This window comes from Macrosteles quadrilineatus, unplaced genomic scaffold, assembly GCF_028750875.1.
Source record: "Macrosteles quadrilineatus isolate MER2022 unplaced genomic scaffold, UCM_ALF_1.0 Scaffold_9__3_contigs__length_116548681, whole genome shotgun sequence".
NCBI lineage: Eukaryota > Metazoa > Arthropoda > Insecta > Hemiptera > Cicadellidae > Macrosteles > Macrosteles quadrilineatus.
In genome coordinates, this window is record NW_026542602.1 from 34932734 (window position 1) to 34944963 (window position 12230).

The following is a 12230-nucleotide window of genomic DNA, read 5'->3' on the forward strand; positions in this document are numbered from 1 at the left end:
CACAATTAGTACAACAATGCATTACAATCCATTTTCCAAAGAAGCAGTCTTATGTCCTGTTTTTGTAAACATATCGTCGAACTATTGTTAAAAGGTACCATAACCTAAAATCTACTTAATTGCTTCCATTACGAGCTTAATATTAAATAAACAAATACTTGTACTAGAAACCCTAAAAACATAAACTATCTTAATTTTAATATAAATTGCATTACCTTTTTTCGTTTTTACATTAAAAACCTACGTTCTTCAAAACGTTACGATCAATTGACACCAATCACTCACAAACACGAAAAAATAGCTTGGAACACGTACAAGAACGTTTGTTCCGGAACAGATGTTTCGTCAAGGAATGTTTGAAGTATTTGGCAGTTTCCGTGTCCAATCGTCTTCCTCCGGAATGGTTATTGTTGTCGTGTGGACAGAGACGGAGAGTTTTTGAGATTTTGAAAGGCAGAGTAATAATACTTTAATCATAAAGCTGCAATATTCCAGTTCACTCGCACAATCCGTTTATTTAGTTACTTGTATGGGTTATGACAATTATTTTAAATACAAATTAGTTAAACGGAAAATTTAAAATAAGAGTTATAAAGTTAATATTTTTATAGTCAGCCTATTTAGTCTATACCCCTGATATAGAATACCTTTTATCCATGTATCTTCTTTTTCTAAATTGACAAGCTGAAGAGGACATGGTCATATAACAGTCTCAGTCCTTTGGGGTTTTGTAGAGTTTAAAATATATATTATAAAATATATACAAGACTTAAGTCTTAATGTATATAGACAATGAATACTATATAAACGCGAAATAGTATTTCGATGTTTTTTTTCTAAAAGTGTTAATTGTCACAAAAAAATCAAATATATATATTGGTTATGAAGCTACCAAATCACTAATGAAGGTTTTCCAGAGGTCGTCATTTTATTTTCAAACGCCGAAAAACAATTCCCATATAAAACTGTGTGACATTCTCAATGTTTTAAGTTGCGTCAAAGTTACTGTAGCCAATGAAACTGAGACAATTGTGTCAATATGACAATAATTGTTACTTTATGAGATGTATTCCACCAAATGTTCGTACATATTGTGTTTAAGAATTCCGTTAAAACTGTGTTGGCACATGGCACAATTTCCTCTCTTTGTTCATCTAGAGTATAAAACTTCACACTTGCGGTTTTCATCACTCATTCATCATGGTAAGTAGTGTTGTCGTTTGTAAATTGTTTTAAGCACATATATTTTATTTTTTGTTTTGTGTTATAGTTTTACATACTGTTTATTTCACTTATAAATCAATTTAATACAGCTTTGATTCCTAGTATTATCGGGTTTGATACATGGTTTTTATGATTTTTTACAGTAAATTACTCAGTAAATACACATTTAAAGCACTTATCCATCCAGAATAGTATTACAAGGTTTTATACCGTGTACAAATGGATCGTTGTTATTTTAAAAACAGTAAAAAAACTGCTGTTATTTAAAATACACAACACGAATACATAATACAGTACTTGTATTGAGGACTGTCATACAAAGAAATGGCTTGTTAGGACATATAAACTTTAAAAACTTACGTAAATACTGAACACAGCTTCTTCATTAGCATTTTATGTATTAGTGGTGTCATGAAAATATATCAAATATTCGGCAATCGATACAATTTCGATTAACCTACAGTTACACGTTATACATTGTAACCGTATACTGACGCAACCTGTTGGCTTAATGATGGATGACCACCATGAATGGATGAAATAAATCTCCGCAAAATCTTCATTTTTGTAATTTTTGTTTCCTTTCTGTAATAATGTTTACGAAATGAGTGTGGGTGTATCAAACAGTGTTGGAGGACGTACTTTTCCATATTTTTACCACATATCCTTTAAGTAGCTAAGGTAATAATGTGTAAAATGTAAATGAAATCTTGGCCATAACGTAAATTCAATGTCTTAACGCTTTATAAAAATGAATAAACAAAATCTTGATTTGAACTATAATTCGATGTTTGAAGTTTTTTTTTTTTTTTATCAAGATAAATGGTCTTTCATAGCCCTATGCTATTATTTTATTTGTCAGTTTTGAAAATTTAGGAATGTTCATTTATTAGAAAGTGCGTTAATCTACTCAATCGATCGCAGGAACTTTTTAAAGCCAAGATATTTCTCTTCAGTGGTATACATTATCATACTTATGTACAACCCTTGTCTTAGGCACAGTCTACTCTTCAATTACTTTTGCTTGTCGTCATCTTCCTGATTTCAATGTCAGGTATGGGCCTTGATTACATCATGGTTGGAATATAGCCTATCATGAAACTTATATATCTTAAGTATACGAGTTGTTTTATCTTTACAAAGATTTTATACTCGCAGCTGTGCAAAATATTCTGTAAAACCTCTACAGATGGTCTAGAAAAAACACCCGCTATCCTATAGCGCTGAGTTACCTATAGGATATTATATAGCCTGCAAGTTACCTATTGGTAAATAATTTTGTTTGCTCTCTAAATCCGATTATCTGAAATCTTGTAAATTTACTTTTTTTTATTTGTTTACAATTTTTCAAAGCAAATACCATTTTACTCAATACGAAAAATATGACCATATCGTTTTATCGTAAAATATACAGATTCTGTTGAAATTTGTTATGATAAGCGATTAATTTTTTATGATTTATACTAAAGTTTCATAGTATTTTATTTACTAAACTTATGCCTATCATATGACTTTTATATGATATGAATTTTAAAATGTAGGTACTTGCTTAGTCTGCATTAGTCGTCCACTATTTTCTGTGCCATGATTGACCAATGACATGGGCTTAGGTGGAAGCATTGTTATAAACCCTAAATTTTAATCACAGTAGGCTGCACGTACCCTAAAACCGGCAATTTCTTACTTAAAGAAAAAATTTCATAAGCTTTGCTGAAACTTGTTTAGAAGTTTGATTTTGAGTCATTGTCTATAGCGAATCGAATTGAGTCAAAATGATCTTTGTCAAGACACTATCGTAGAAAAAAATACTCTTTCCCTAGTAAGAGTATTTCTTAAGAATATAGTGAGAGTATAGTACGTAAAGTACTCTTTCCCTACTTTATTCTAGTAAGAATAATCTTAACGTGTAAAGAAAACTATTCAAACTCTTATATCCTATTAATCCAGACAATAAATAGTCATATTTCAACTCAAAATTACCTTCCTGGTCACAGTTGTCATGTGACACTGTTTTATTGATAGTTACATAATGTTCCTACTAACAACAGATCAAATTTACATCATAACAAGACTCAGGTTAATGCCTATGTGTTTGTGTATACACACTATAAATAATGGACTCATTGGCTCATGACGACTAATTGTAGAACCAAACTTCTTTTTTTTCATTGTTTAATAAAGCTGTTAATATTCTTTATAGAGTATAATATCCGTCCAAGGAGATTAAGTGTAAAAATTGTAAGTTTCTTCTGTTAAGAATTAGTAGCCTTCTCATTCAAAATTGGACCCACCTGATCCTGATTTCTTGACTTTAAATAAATGGTTAACACAACTAGTTTATCTTAGACAGTAATAAAGCTATCATCTAACTAATTCAAAAGTCATACTGCAGCCATCTTTGTCTTCAAATAGGCCTACGCATCCAGTTTGGTTGCGTTTTAATTAGTACTATTAGTTGCTACTGAAAAATAAACATGAATACATTAATAGAGTTGCCAACGAATTTAAGTGAATTGACAATTTATAAGACTTTTAAAATTATATCTGTTTAGTTTCTATTCCCGGGGTACGTTTCAGGGTTAATGACGGTCGAAGCAGGTGATTTCACCCACAGTCCTCCCTGGTGTTGTGAAACAGAAAGTCCATCCGGGAAATGCCTGCTGATGGTGAGTATTTGGATATAGACGGATAGAATAAATATAGACCGACAGCAGTGCTGTGGTTAGAATATGTTGTGGCGTCCACCGCTAGGAGCGCCGTGTAGTAACGGCTCCTCCTGCATTAAATTTTGATCAACTGCGCTGTGTGTTGATCTCTAAAACGTAGTTATTACTTTTAATTGGCAAACAATTCGTAACGGGTTTTACATGTAATTAAAATTCATCTTCATAACAACCAATTTATAAATTTACAAGACTTGAGATTAAATCAGGTAAACATTATATTTGTGCAAAAAAGCATACTTAAATAGTTACGAGTGTAGAACAGTTAGTTATAAAAGTAGTATTAAAATAAAATAATTCAATAGTTTGTCGAGTTGGTGGCTCAGTTGGTTGCATAATTGGTTACGAATCCTTGGAAGTGGTGTTGTGGATTCGTTTTATGGTAGGTTCTCTAGTACACAAGAAGTTCTATGGTTCCACGAATAAGCCTTTGGCGTATCCAGAGAGCACAGAATATAAATTTCTATTCTGTCCTCTCTGGGCGTATCTAGACAAACTAAACTATCAAAATGGCCGCAAACTTCTTGCAAAGCCTTTAAAACTTAAAGCTTAGAAGCATAAATTCTTACAATTCCTGTTCAGTCCCTTAAACTTAAATTAAATATCGAATTGAATTCTAATTATGTATGTACCTCGCTTATAGAGACACTAGAATATTTAGTAGACTTTAGGTTAAAACTTCGTTGTAAACTAAAATGCTTTCCAGATAAGTACTAGTTTTATTTTATGTGTTGTGCGATTTTTTATTATTTGCAGTAGTATAGGACTCATTGTGTACTGTATACTGTATAGTGTGATAAAAAAACAAAGAGATTTTATTTTAATTATCAACTCTCTGAGGGTTTATGTCATTATGTTTTCAATATTAAGTGATTAAAATTGTAATCTAGCTTCATTAATACTATTAATCAATATTGTTAGCTTAAGCAATACATGTACTGTATATATATTTGTTAATCAAATCGTAAAAAAAAATATGTTGGTGCGGAGACATTGCGCCAAAACAGCTTTCAATAGGAGTTGTATTAAAAAATAATCGTAGCTATAAAGATACATTTATATTATCATGATAGTATTTTATTATGTTTCATATTTTGATAATGTCAACTGTGAGTATGTGTTTTTTCAGTGCAAGGGATAAAAGTGGAGTGGCATACGTCTATGAGTTCCAGGAACAATCCATGGCATTTAAATATTCATTTTAAAATACAAAGTCATATAAATTCCATGAAACTATTTTTATAATTTGAACATTTTATGTGAAAATAAATAATCATATTGAATAGTCAAAAATACAATTTTAAAGGCGTAAGTAGACCTATATTAATTGTTTTAAAATATATTGGTTTCATGGAATTAAAATAATAGTTGTGAAAATTGTGTTTTCATCTTCCTGTTCCTACTTGTATTTATATTATCTTAATGTACCATATTTTTTCTGAAGAACAGACTATACACAACTAGGTACATATTAATAACCATAACATACTGCACAGTAAACATAAACATTTTATTTTTATCACATTTTAGGTATTTCAAAACACAGTGCACATTAATGCCGAAATTTTCTAATTGCATATAAACTTTAATAAATTATACAGAAATCTTCAATAACTTATATAATATATGATGTAGTGTACAGTATGATGGCATTATGTGATATTGTTTGAACATAGCCATCGACTGTTTGAACTATAAAGATTAATGATGATTTTAAATCTGTACAGTAACATCAGCTTTCCCCAAAGAAGTTAGTAAAAGAAGAAGTAAATAAATTTCAATCGTCTGTTTGCTTTCAGTCTGTTTGCTCATTAACAATAATATAACAACTTCGTCCACAATAACTAGATATTTATGCCTTTTAAGAAAATATTTGTCTTTAATCTTTAGGCCGTTCATAGCATTTAAATAACCAATTATTATACTTTATCATTTATTTCAGTCTATACTGGTCTATATTGTAATAAATGTGTTAATAAAAGAACGTCATTACATTTAAACCTTACAGAAAAATCAATCAATCAATTATTTAAATTATTTTTAAAAACTTTATTGATTTTAGAAAAAGGTATTTACTGTATATTTCAGGATTTTGATCGATAAATACCTAATAGCTCATAAAAACTCATTTAATTATTGATTTTACCAACGCTACTTACACATTCCAAGATTCGAGTGTACTTTTCTTACTACATGTGTTAATTTAAAAAATAAATAAGTAAAACAACTAAGGTTAGTTGTGGTGGTATTCATATTTATTTGCTGTATTTAAGGTGGGTAACATTTTTTGAGTAAATAAATTATCGAATCTATCAGACTTTATTATTTACAATTCCTAAGTATGGATATGTTAGTTTTTTCATGTTTTAAAATTACTACTTACTTCAACACAAGTTTATCCTCGCATACTTAAAGGCTACTTTAAGGTATGAACCAGTGTTCTTATCTGTAGCATCTTTCTTTTATGTGTCCATCAGATATATTTGTAAAAAAGATAATGTGAAACTTACGGAAAATTTCCCACCAAACAATCCATACTACATTTCCAGCCATTTAAGATTCGCTAGTATTTGCTTACAACCCAACTTCACTGCATTAATATTTAAGTTTGAGTCGTTTACCAATCCTGGTGGCAGTTTGGTTCTCGCTTGTCAGTCAATAAACTAACTGTTGTGGCTCGCCCGCTGCAGCTTTCAACTAAATTAATTTGCAGTTTGAGTTAGTTAGCCAAAACCAACGCTGCATCATCTATTTTGTGAACGTTTAGTTTTATATCATCTTTAAAATTGACAAAAAATCGTTTATGGAAAGAGGCCTACTCCCATTGAATGTTAGAACATTTTCTTAGTCATATTGTCTTGCATTGACTAAAGGATTGAGACAGGGTCAAGAAAAATTTCAAACTTTTTCAGCGTTTTTCCAAACTTCACACTACTAAAATCAATAATTTAAAAGAATTACCTGAACTAAAAATGAGGCCACAGACTCACTAAGACACTTTGGAAAATGCTTGAACTACCCAAGCTTTTAACCAGGTTCTTACGAATATTTTTGCTTATACTTATTGCTTATGCTTATACTTATTATTTATTTAAATTAATTAGCTTGGATAAATACGTCTTTCAATCAAAAATAAGATCCCTTTAAAATTTTAAACTTGGATACTGGAGAGGAATGTTTTGTAAGTATTATTCCTCATTAAAGATATTTAAGACAAACACATTTGTTGGTTTAAATTATATTTCAATCTATGTTAGTTGAGGTAATCTGTGAGCAAAGCTAACATGGTTTTCCATAAAATATTAATTCAAGAGAAAGAGTTCCCTCTAAGCTTTACCCACTACTTTTACGTTCAACTTTCAACAGGTTATCTTAATCATGCTAATGGATGAGATCGTAAGGCTAAGCCAACAAAGTTTTATGATTGAGTAGGGCAAAGTTTTAATTTAAGTCAGTCGTTGTCTGGACTTTTTTATATATCCATTTTAGATACATTATTGATTGCAGGTGATTTTTTCTATACGGTACAAGTTGATTATTACAACAATATTATTATTATCCATGGAATATATTATGATTTAAAGAAATATCATGAAGTGTATATCAATAGCTTTGATGCATTTTGGTTACCTGCTTAGTTAAGGGTGTGTTCTACAGATAAAATGTCTACTTGTAACAATCTTACATTAAATTTCAATATTGTAGATATATTAGTTTACGCGACGATCTCGTAAGGATACATGCTTATCCTATACTTCAACAATTAAGACATTCAACTCACCTAAGAGATCATGTTTTACAAACAAAACGTCTAACAACACAAGCAAAACCGAATACACTAACACAAACACCAACATTCAATAATGGAATCACAACAAAACGCGTTTAACAAACAGCTGTTCAGACTGAATAAAACTCGACAATGTTCGGACAACTTCGTGTAAGTCCGCCGTGATACACTTCCTTCTCTATTGTTGACAGATAGAGCTAAAGATAGCTCGATTTACTGTCTGATTTGGCATCAAGTTACCAAAAATGTGTCCACAATGTTCATTGATTTAAACCAAATTTGCAATGTGCTATTCTTAAGTTTTATCTTGAATAGTCTCGATATCACTAATTGTTTGACATGACAGAGATAACATTCTAATGGTAATAACGTATTGTCTTTGTTTTTTAAAGTTTTAGACGAAACTGTCTTGACGCTAGAAGTATCAGTTCTTCATGCACATTTAACTTCAGTTGAACTAGCTACGTAAATTTGACAATAAGTATACACCAGTATACTGTATAGCTAGTTTTGATGTAATATTAATTCCAAAAAGTTAGTTCAAACTAGCCGCCAACTATATCTTGCATATAACTCTATTATTTTTTCATACACTATTTTTTACCATACCACACTAAAATACAACTCACTACATCTCAGTATATATTTTACATTTCCATCCTGTTTAGTTTTTATAAAATTGTAAAATAGAAAATGGAATAGATGGTAAGCAATTAAAGTTTATGAGGTTGCCTTCATAGTTCACTTGCCCGAAAAATTGTCCCATTCTAAATCTCTAACCATCAAAATTGCAATTGTATTTATTGTAATTGACTTTAGAACCCAACTATTCGATGTAATATCACAGTCGAGTCAAATGAAATTTTAGTGTCAGTGGGTTCTCGCTTGTCAGTCAATTAATTAACTGCTGTGGCTAACCAATATAGCTTCCAACTAAATTAAATCTCTGTATAGAAACAGGAATAGTACACATATTCGATGCTAAAAGAATATTCCAATCCATATCATATCGCTGGCCAAAAGATTCTTTATTTGAGTAGAGTAGTTGCAGCAAACAATTAATTGATTTATTTTTTTCTATTATAAGGACGCCACCATTAAAGTGGGCTGCGAACATTTTACTCTCATCTAAAAATATCTGTTATAAAAAAATCCATGTTTATGTTTTCAGTTTTGTCTATCTGTAAATGACTGTATTGGATTTACTAATAAAATATTAGTCACATTAAATTAGCTTGTTATGATTCTTACAAATACTTCAAACTCAAATACAATCCTGATTATTGTACAGTGTGAAAATTGAGGTGTATGATTCTGTATCCAACAAAATCGCATAGTAAAATAATCCAGTATATTATTGAATGTACTTAAGTAGTTAATGACTTTAATATGTTTAACCTTCAAATATAGATTTCATAAAACTTGTTCCCCTCTGCGCCTGACTTCATAATTATCACAACATTCAACAGTTTTACTTATGTATTAAAAGATGGCCATTAATGGTTAATGATTGAGTAATAAGTATCAATGTACCTTCCTGTTTTCTGGGTCTTGTTAACCTTAATACCTACATTGGTAAAATTCATAATTCGTATTTCTTATTATTAAATAATTCTATCAAAACATCAATATAATTGCAACCTGTAGAATCCATATAAATACCAAAGTACCTGAAGTACATGAACTTTTGAGAAAACTACAAGTCACGCCCCCATAAACCATATATTTAAAATGTTCGTCATGACGAGAAACCTTGCGCAAAACTATTATTCCACAAATTGCCCTTTAAGGTCGTAATTCCTATCCAAAGGGAACTTTCCATGTACTTAATGTTAAAAATACCTCAGCTGTACTTATTTTCATGTTATTCTTTCAATTTATTACCTTATTAAAATTAGGTGTGATTATTTGTTTGTATTAGGTATTACTGTATTCTGTTTTGTTTATTTCAGCTTAACTTAACCAATCAATAGTTTTATTAATACCGTTTGAGTATAATACTTATGAAGTCAAACGGGGTGAAGCACGTGAGTAACAGCTAGTATTATAAAAGGTTTAATTTACCTGTTGCGTCAATTGATCCTTAAGTTATGAAATAACTACGGCCGTTTCGTACTGCTAAACGAGTACATCTTCAGGTTGTCGAGTTGTTACAGAACTCTCGTGTTCGGACTACTTGGCCAAGTTTTTAATTGTAAATATTTTAATGTTTCGTTATGTGTTCGTGTTATGTGTCCTAAATGTGCTGACGACTCCACCCACGGATGAGAAGGCCGTATTTTAACGTTCGTAGACAACCTGAAGATGTACTCGTTTAGCAGTACGAAACGGCCGTAGTTATTTCATAACTTAAGGATCAATTGACGCAACAGGTAAATTAAACCTTTTATATTTGCATTACCTTGATCCAGAGGCTAACCCATCATGAAGCTAGTATTAGTTAAAAATGGGTTAATTGATATTGAGTAATACAAATTAGGTTCAAAATAAATATAACGTAAATAATGTATAACAAGACTTTAATACTGTAACCTGTGTATGTAGGCATATTCCTAGAGTACCTAACTGTACATCCATTTTAAATGAACATCTTTATAATTAATACGCTACATGAAACTTTGTCGGTTGAACTCCTCCGCCATTTCTTAACCGATTTTATCTGTTGACGTCTCATTGGAAAGAGCGTGTCGTGTAGATTTTCAAACTGGCCTTACATTTTTGAAAAAGTCCCTTGGGCTCTGCCCCAGTGGCTTTGAAAGTTCCCATGTTATCCTTATGAAGAACATAATTGTTTACATTTTGACCAGCTGTATAATTTAATTGCTGTTATTTATTTTTCAATCCAATGAAACGCATTGAGTACTTTTATTTACTATTTGAGTTTGTGTAAACATAACCCCCAAGACGGATTGTGTTAGTATGGTTGTATCTTAAATTTTTGCATTTATCGTTGTTTTAGCGAATTTCCCTATAGGGAAGTAGCTATTACCGTAGGTCTCATGGTAAGACTTAGGCCCGGGACCGATTTACTTTTTCATTTTGATGTCCCCAGAGGCCAAAAACACCATTCGTTCAGTCCGTGAACACGATAACTTGAGTAATTTTTATCCGATTTTGATGAAATTTGGTTTGAAGGTGTAAGGCGGGATAAGCTTGAATGAGTTCGCGATCCAGCATGATCGGACCATAGGAACAGGGTTTTATGGGGGGTTTTATGGGGTAAAAATTGGTTTTTCTCACTTTTGACCCTCAAAACACAAAATTTCCCAATTTTTCTCTAAACCTTCTTAAAGAGCTTAAAAAAACAAACAATTCAGTAAATCAAAGTGTTTTTGTAAGGTTATTGGTTACGGAGAAAACTAAAAAAATTGTAAATTTAAAATTCCCATGTTATTCTTATGGAGAATATTGTAAAATGTTGTAGTTTGCTTGTTTATGGATATCTTTTGATCAAAATTGGCAAATATATTCATTTTCTACTAAGCAATAATTATTTTTCTTAAAACACACACTTTATTAGTTTCCTTGTAGCAGCAAACCTAGGTACTCGTTAAACCTAATGTTATTTAAATAGATTGATTGAAAATCAATTCAGCCAAATGGAAATTCGCTTAGACGGCAGGTTTGCTGCGGCGGGGGTATTGTATAGCTATAATTTGTTTATTTGTTGTTGTTTTTTTCTTTTAAATGCCTCCGACGTGACGACAACGAAACATAGACAGGAGGCGTAATCGTGATAACGACCGCAGCTACAGAACAGTGGCACGTAATAGGCTTAAAGTCAGCACCTGACCCTAGACAATCTCAACTATTAGGTTACAAATGCGCCCTAACACTACCCCAAAACGACTTTTCGTTCTCAATTGGCCCTCTATAAATGACCTGTGTAGCCTGTACAGCGAGGCATTTTGAGAAGGAGAAAACCGGCCGGAATGCTTTACGTTTATTAATAACGAAGATAAACATGGTCTGAGTTACACACCGGTGATCTTTGAATTGACTCTTTAAAACTCATTGTATATATGACTGTTATTCGTTTTGAAATAATTCCTGTAATATTTTGCAATTGCTCGAATTCGAGCAACATGTACACTAGTTATCATTATTTAACTATGTCATAAATTAATTTCAACCATGTTACAGGAAAACATAATACGGTATTTATTTTTCAGCAGATGAAAGTTGTCATTAAGAAATGTGGAAGTTTGTCAAAAGGTAAGGAAACTTGTTCATTAAAAAGTTTTATATCCTCTCAGTGTTAGTTTTAAAAGCTATTCACAAGATTACAGAAAACTCTTGTCATTATATTTATTATTGAGTGACGAATTTACTGATTCTGTACAACACTTACTGGTTACAGGAATTTTTTTACAAGAAAGGCAAATAACATCCATTGCAACAAATTATCAATATGTCAGTCGTTTTTAATTCATATACCCAGTTGATTTTATTTTTGTATTTTTATTTTTAAACACCGTTAGGAATGTTGCGCC

The 12230-nt window shown here is 31.1% G+C and overlaps 1 long non-coding RNA gene across 1 annotated transcript; it reads left to right on the top strand.

The window, feature by feature from the left end:
* The first annotated feature begins 2168 nt into the window (after nt 1–2168).
* Nucleotides 2169–5324, top strand: LOC129003119 (uncharacterized). The gene is made up of 3 exons (XR_008491622.1): nt 2169–2278; nt 3802–3890; nt 5077–5324. It is a non-coding gene; the product is annotated as an uncharacterized LOC129003119 (long non-coding RNA).
* The last annotated feature ends 6906 nt before the right edge of the window (nt 5325–12230 follow it).